An 8,343-nucleotide genomic window follows, 5' to 3' on the forward strand; every position below is an offset into this window, starting at 1 on the left:
CAAGTTTTATGGACTTCCATTGGAAGATCATCATCAGTTTTTAGTTGAATTCTTGCAAATCTATGACACTGTCAAGACCAATGGGGTTGACCCTGAAGTCTACAGACTTATGCTTTTTCCTTTTGCTGTAAGAGACAGAGCTAGAACATGGTTGGATTCACAACCTAAGAAAAGCCTGAACTCTTGGGAAAAGCTAGTCAATGCCTTCTTGACAAAGTTCTTTCCACCTCAAAAATTGAGTAAGCTTAGAGTGGAAGTCCAAACTTTTAGACAGAAGAATGGTGAGTCCCTCTATGAAGCTTGGGAGAGATACAAGCAATTGATCAGAAGGTGCCCTTCTGACATGCTTTCAGAATGGAGCATCATAGGAATCTTCTATGATGGTCTGTCTGAACTATCCAAGATGTCATTGGATAGCTCTGCTGGAGGATCTCTTCATCTGAAGAAGATGCCTGCAGAAGCTCAAGAACTCATTGAAATGGTTACAAATAACCAATTCATGTACATCTCTGAAAGGAATCCTGTGAATAATGGGACAACTCAGAAGAAAAGAGTTCTTGAGATTGATACTTTGAATGCCATATTGGCTCAGAATAAAATATTGACCCAACAAGTCAATATGATTTCTCAGAGTCTGTCTGAAACGCAAGCAGCAACAGGCAGTACTAAGGATGCTTCCTCTGAAGAAGAAGCTTATGATCCTGAGAACCCAGCAATGGAAGAGGTGAATTACATGGGAGAATCCTATGGAAACACCTATAATCCTTCATGGAGAAATCACCCAAATCTCTCATGGAAGGATCAACAGAGACCTCAACAAGGTTTCAACAACAATAATGGTGGAAGAAACAGGTTTAGCAATAGCAAGCCTTTTCCATCATCTTCTCAGCAACAGACAGAGAATTCTAGGCAAAACCACTCTAACTTAGCAACCATTATCTCTGATCTAATCAAAACCACTCAAAGTTTCATGACTGAAACAAGGTCCTCCATTAGAAATTTGGAGGCACAATTGGGTCAGCTGAGTAAGAAAATTACTGAACTCCCTCCTAGCACTCTCCCAAGCAATACAGAAGAGAATCCCAAAAGAGAGTGCAAGGCCATAACCACATCTCACATGGACGAACATGGAGAGGAGGAAGAGGCAGTGATTCCCACTGAGGAAGACCTCAATGGATGCCCACTGACCTCCATGGAGTTCCCTAATGAGGAACCATGGGAATCTGAGGCTCATACTGAGACCATAGAGATTCCATTAAATCTACTTCTGCCATTCATAAGCTCTGATGAGTATTCTTCCTCTGAAGAGGATGAAGATGTCACTGAAGAGCAAAGTGCTAAGTACCTTAGAGCAATCATGAAGCTAAATGCCAAGTTATTTGGTAATGAGACTTGGGAAAATGAACCTCTATTGCTCATCAAGGAACTGGAAGACTTGACTAGGCAGAGATTACCTCAAAAGAGACAGGACCCTGGAAAGTTCTCAATCCCTTGTACCATAGGCACCATGACCTTTGAGAAGGCTTTGTGTGACCTAGGGTCAAGCATAAACCTTATGCCTCTCTCTGTAATGGAGAAGCTAGGGATCATTAAGGTACAAGCTGCAAGAATCTCACTGGAGATGGCAGACAATTCAAAGAAACAGGCTTATGGACTTGTAGAGGATGTCTTGGTAAAGGTTGAAGACCATTACATCCCTGCTGATTTCATAATCCTAGAGACTGGGAAGTGTATGGATGAATCCATCATCCTTGGCAGACCCTTCTTAGCCACAGCAAAAGCTGTGATTGATGTTGACAGAGGAGAATTGATCATTCAAGTGAATGGAGACTCCCTTGTGTTTAAAGCTCAAGGATATCCCTCTGTCACCATGGAGAAGAAGCACGAAGAGCTTTTCTCAATACAGAGTCAAACAGAGCCCCCATAGTCAAACTCTAAGTTTGGTGTTGGGAGGCCACAACCAAACTTTAAGTTTGGTGTTGAACCCCCACATTCAAACTCTAAGTTTGGTGTTAGGAGGTTCCAACATTGCTCTGAACATCTGTGAGGCTCCATGAGAGCTACTGTCAAGCTATTGACATTAAAGAAGCGCTTGTTGGGAGGCAACCTAATTTTTACTTATCTATATTAAATTTCTATTTTCTATTGTTATTTTATGTTTTCTGTAGGTTGATGATCATGTGAAGTCACAAAAACAATTGAAAAGGCAAAAACAAAGTGAAAAACAGAATGAAAAATAGAACACCCTGGAGGAGACAGTTACTGGCATTTAAACGCCAGTAAAGGTAGCAGAATGGGCGTTAAACGCCCAGTCTGGCACCATTCTGGGCATTTAACGCCAGAAAAGGGCACCAGACTGGCGTTTAACGCCAGGAATGGGCAAGAAGTTGGCCTTAAACGCCAGAAATGGGCAGCAGCCTGGCGTTTAACGCCAGGATTGGCAGCAAGGGGCGTTTTGCATGCCACTTGGTGCAGGGATGAGATATCCTTGACACCTCAGGATCTGTGGACCCCACAGGATCCCCACCTACCCCACTACTCTCACTCTTCTTCACCCATTCACCAATCACCTCAATACCTCTTCCCCAAAAACCCCTCACCTATCAAATCCCACCATTCTCTTCACCACTCACATCCATCCTTCATAAAACCCCACCTACCTCACCATCCAAATTCAAACCACTTTCCCTCCCAAACCCACCCTCTATAGCCGAACCATACACCCCCTCTCACCCCTATATAAACCCATCTTCACTCCTTCATTTTCACATAACCTAAACACCAATTCTCCCCCTTGGCCGAAACACAAAGCCCACTCAATCTCCTCTATTTCTTCTTCTTCTACTTTCTTCTTTCTTCTTTTGCTCGAGGACGAGCAACCTTCTAAGTTTGGTGTGGTAAAAGCTAAAGCTTTTTGTTTTTCCATAACCATTTATGGCACCATAGGCTGGAGAAACCTCTAGAAAGAGGAAAGGGAAGGCAAAAGCTTCCACCTACGAGTCATGGGAGATGGAGAGATTCCTCTCAAGGGAGCATCAAGACCACTTCTATGAAGTTGTGGCCAAGAAGAAGGTGATCCCCGAGGTCCCTTTTAAGCTCAAAAAGGGCGAATATCCAGAGATCCGACATGAGATCCGAAGAAGAGGTTGGGAAGTGATGACAAGTCATCTTAGCCTAGTTTCACTAGTCTTTTTCTTCTGTTTTCAATTGTTTTTATGCACTTTCTTGAGCCATAAGTAAGCCAATTGGGTAGAATTTCATATTTCCTTTGATTCAATCAACCATGGATGAATTAATGCAATTTCATGAGATTTTGTGGTATAATTGTCATATATTATGAAAGAATAACAAACTCATGATTTTGGGCATAGCTTTGATGTGTTTGATTGATTGATGATAGGTGAAAAAAGCTTTGAAGAAGGTTGAAGAAAGAAAAAAGGGCAAGGAGCAAGAGAGAACAAAAAGCTTGAGCAAAAGGTTGCCTCAAACTTTAGCTCAAGCTTTTGGAAGAGTGAATGCACATTGGTTGGAGCAAAAAGCTTGCGCCAACGTTTGCCTCAAGCTTCTTGGCAAATGTTGGCGCCACACACCAACACCCTGGAGGAGAAAAGCTTGCGCCAACGTTTGCCTCAAACTTTTTGGCAAACGTTGGCGCCACACCAACATACCCTGGAGGAGAAAAGCTTGTGCCAACGTTTGCCTCAAGCTTTTTGGCAAACGTTGGCGGCACACATGCACACAAGGGGATCAACGTTTGGCCTAAAGTTTGACCTCAAACTTTAGCCCAAACGTTGGTAGCAGTAAATGGGGGCTGCTGATATGAAAAGCTTGAGCCAAAGTTTGCCTCAAACTTTGACTCAAGCTTTTATGATTTATAGCCCGGTTCACAATGGATTTCTCTCCAACTCCAAGAGCAATCAACAGAGTCTTTTATCAACCCAATTCCATCAAGAGCAAAGGCCCAATTCAAGGCTTGAAGACCATTTGAAGAAAGTGTATAAATAGCTTAGGATTTAAGTTTTTTCGAGAGCTTTTCCTTTAGAATTCTTGGAACACTTACAGAGAGCTCACCTTTACATTTTTGATTTGTTGCTTTAGAATTCTAGAGAATTAGGAAGGAGAATTGATCTCTCTTCTTCCTTGTTCTTGCTTGAGAACTCTTTACTTTTCTTGCTTTGGATCTTGGGTAGAGAATTGAAGAACTTCTGTTTCAATCTCACCTTGAGATCTTCTTTAATTTTCTGTATAATTGAATTTCCTTTTCTGTTAATTGCTTCTTCTTCTACTCTCTCTGCAATTTACACTTCTTTATTTCCTTTACAATTGTTCTTGCTGGATCTAGGAAGGCAGTGAGATCTAGACTTGGCTATCTAGTCTCTTGAGTCCTGAGATCTACAGCTTTCAATTTAAATTTCCTTGTTTCGTTGCTACACCAAGCTTATTCTCATTTCCGTTTTAGATCCGGTTTAATTCAAGTCATCTTCTACTTTTCTGTTTATTGCATTTTACTTTTCATTGTTTAATTTCTGCAAATCCAATTCCCAGTTCCCTTTACAATTCAAGCCATTTACATTTCTTGCACTTTAAGATTCTGTAATTTACATTTCTTGCAATCTAAGTTTCTGCAATTTATATTACTTGCACTTTAAGATTCAGCCTCTTTAATTTCTCTGCACTTTAAATTCTTGCCAATTGTCCTTCTCCCTTTTAATTTCATGCAATTTAGCTTCTGTCGAATACAAACCACTCAAATCAACTCTTGATTCGCTAGACTAAGTCATCCACTAAACTAAAATTGCTCAATCCTTCAATCCCTGTGGGATCGACCTCACTCCTGTGAGTTTTATTACTTGATGCGACCCGGTGCACTTGCCGGTTAGTTTCGTGTTGGATCGTTTTCCACACATCAAGTTTTTGGCGCTGTTACCGGGGATTGAAAATGATTGACAATGATTAAGTGAAGTGGAGATCTAGATCTAGCATTTTTATTTTTCTGTTTCTCTGACTTTGAACTAACCCACTAACTGTTTGAATTTTTGCTTGAACTAACTGAAACCTCACTTTAGCAATAAAGTGAAGTTTTCTTGGTTTCTCTGGCTTCGTATGATTCTCATACTTCAGCTTGTTGAATATACGAGAGAAGCAATTCTCTCTTACTAATTTTTCAAGCCTATCAACTGTTTGATACATTGTGTTAGCTAAACCTTTTAACCACATTTTGGACATGAATGTTTTCAATCTTCATTTGGACTATTTGTGATTGTGTAGATCATGGAGAAAAACCCAACGAGTCTCAGTCAGCATGGTAGTAATATCCCCACCTTAGATGACAAGCAACCACTCATCACCATGAATGACATTGCTCAGTGGTTTGAAGCTTTCCCACAAGGAAACATCATCGGATGGGAAGAACTAATGAGTGAACTCCTAGCCAAGTTGAAACCACCTCAGAGAACTGTCAAACCAGAGGCAGGAGTGCAACCATTCGCACAAGAGAAGGAAATTGAAAGTATTCGTGCAATCATGGCTCAAAGCGAGCAGATACATCAACAGCTTAAGCAACAATTGGAGCTGATTAACAGAAAAATAGATGAACTGCAACATGCTGTGGCAAATGCACAGAACTCACCTCAAAATCCCCATTGTTGGAATCAACTTGAAAAAGATTCTGGAGTAATTAACTATGAGCAACAAAGTCATGAGCGATCACACTCTCTAGACAGCTCCTCAAGCATGTTCCAACGTAGGACTCAGAATGATGTGTACAACCCACCCTGGAGAACTCAATTCAACTGGAGGGGGGTTGAAAACCAAAATCAAAGACCAAGGGACTTCAACTGCAACAACCCAAACTTCAAAAACCAACATAAAAACCACTCCCACAACAACAACCATCACGCACCACCCCAATGCACACACTTCTAACCCCATCCTACCTCACAACTCGCCCAAAATGACTCTCATCAACCATCACAGTTGACACAACCACAACAAATTCCAAACTCTCAAAGACTCTATGTTCTAGAAATGATGATGGAAAGATTCATGAAAGTTCAAGAAATGATAACAATAGAGCAGGAAGAAATAAGGAAAAATCAAGAGATGATAAGCAGGACCCAAGAGGGCTCACTCAGAAGAGTTGAAAGGCAAATGGAACAACTGGTTCAAAACCTTGCTGAATTGGGCGAGAGAGAAGCAAATATATCCCTAAGGGCCACTGAAGATGACCCAAAGAATAGTGAAAAAGCTGCTGGGTTGAAAGGGAAAGCAGTTAGGGAAGAAAGTAAGAAGGCTATGGAAAAGGAAATAATCATCAAAGAAAGACACCACAGAGGAATTCCACAAAAAGAAACAGAGGAAAGGAAGCCCATAGTGAGAGGAGGAAACCAAAGGCAACAGAAGCCTCAACTTCCATGATCCGAGGATGAAAGATGTCAAGCTAGTGACAATAAAAGAGCGCTTGTTGGGAGGCAACCCAACCGGAGGTAACTTTCTTTTCATAACTATTTCAATAAAAAGGTTAATTAGTTTTATCTATATTGCGAGAAGTTAAGTTTGGTGTTGCACACCAAAACAATCTAAGGGAGAATGAAGGATTCTAAGTTTGGTGTTCCACCAAAATTTCATCATAAAACATATTCTCACCTTCTGCATCATGCTAGCTTCAAGCATTTGGATAAACTAGTTAACTATTTTGCTGTTTCCTAGTTTTCAGTTTTTTTAGCAAAGAAAAATAGTTTCACATCTGGTTAGTTTGATGAACAAGAACCATTGGCAAGGTACTAAGTTTGGTGTTCCCACACCAAAGTAAGTACAAAGGCCCACAAATAAATCGTGCATACTAACCATTGTTTCTAAGTGCTTGGGGAACAAGCAACTTTCAATATCACTGCAGAGTATCATACAAACTTTTGGGAAGATTTAGCATCATCAATCAAAGAGATGAAAGAGGAATTTGAAGACCAGCAATGATGATGAGGAAGAGGACAGCAAGTAAACTCCAAAAGGTTGTGTTATTCATTATCAGATATTGCTGTGATTGAAAGTTATATTATACCCCTATCTGTCCTTCTGTCTAGTATAGTTTTTCTGCAAATCAATAATCAAGATGCTTGATCATTTACAACACTATACTCTCCAAAACTTGTTTGCACTCAATATTTCAAAAAAATGCATTACATGAAAGTTCTTTGAAAAGAAGGATTGAGGAATTAAACAATTTTGAGTCAAGCAAAAGATTAGGAGAAGTGGTGGTTCTAGTTGTATGATTATGCATTGAGGTTGCATGCTTATGAAAACTTGCATGGGAGCTCATAGGCAGGACGTAGAGTTCAAAGAAGTGTTGTGGAGATTCTCAAACATTTATTGATCCAAGAAGCAGCAAACAAAACAAAAGAAAATAAAGAAAATACAAAAACAAAAAGAACATGGCCCAAGGCTCTGAGCATCAATTACTAGGCAGAAAAGAAGAAAGAAACAAGAACTCAAAGAGTTGTTATCCTAGTAAATGCTTGTGGTCGAATTGTGTCAAAGAGAGAGGCTTGAGTAAGTAAATCCTTAGGGGGTGCTATAACACCTAATACCTTAAAACCAACTGGTTTAGGAGTATTGATTGAAAACTTATCTAAAGAGCCACTTTGAGACATGACACTTAGAGTCAAGGCCAAAGCACAGCAACTCTAAGCTGCTTCAAGGTGATTACCTATAGAGAGATCTCTATGATATTATTTGGATGAAAGTTCTAAGACCTAAGACTCCCAAGATGTAGGGACTAGTAAGCACTGAAGCCCTTGCATGAGCATATAATTTAGAGTTCACCCCACTGTCACTTAATCACTTCACTCACAGAATAAAACATGTAATTTTTCAAATCCATTCTGATTGAAAGAACCTTTGAGCATAATTCTTTTCTTTCTTGGGGACAAACAAGCTTTAAGTTTGGTGTTGTGATGACAAGTCATCTTAGCCTAGTTTCACTAGTCTTTTTCTTTTGTTTTCAATTGTTTTTATGCACTTTCTTGAGCCATAAGTAAGCCAATTGGGTAGAATTTCATATTTCCTTTGATTCAATCAACCATGGATGAATTAATGCAATTTCATGTGATTTTATGGTATAATTGTCATATATTATGAAAGAATAACAAACTCATGATTTTGAGCATAGCTTTGATGTGTTTGGTTGATTGATGATAGGTGAAAAAAGCTTTGAAGAAGGTTGAAGAAAGAAGAAAGGGCAAGGAGCAAGAGAGAACAAAAAACTTGAGCAAAAGCTTGCCTCAAACTTTAGCTCAAGCTTTTGGAAGAGTGAATGCACAATGGTTGGAGCAAAAAGCTTGCACCAAC

The 8,343-nt window shown here is 39.9% G+C and overlaps 1 non-coding gene across 1 annotated transcript; it reads right to left on the reverse strand.

Moving 5' to 3' along the window:
- Window positions 1–241: 241 nt before the first annotated feature.
- LOC148544621 (small nucleolar RNA R71) lies at window positions 242–349 on the reverse strand. The gene has a single exon (XR_015901974.1). It is a non-coding gene; the product is annotated as a small nucleolar RNA R71 (small nucleolar RNA).
- Window positions 350–8,343: the final 7,994 nt, after the last annotated feature.

Source organism: Arachis ipaensis, chromosome B9 (genome assembly GCF_059453495.1).
Source record: "Arachis ipaensis isolate K30076 ecotype BB chromosome B9, ASM5945349v1, whole genome shotgun sequence".
Lineage (NCBI taxonomy): Eukaryota > Viridiplantae > Streptophyta > Magnoliopsida > Fabales > Fabaceae > Arachis > Arachis ipaensis.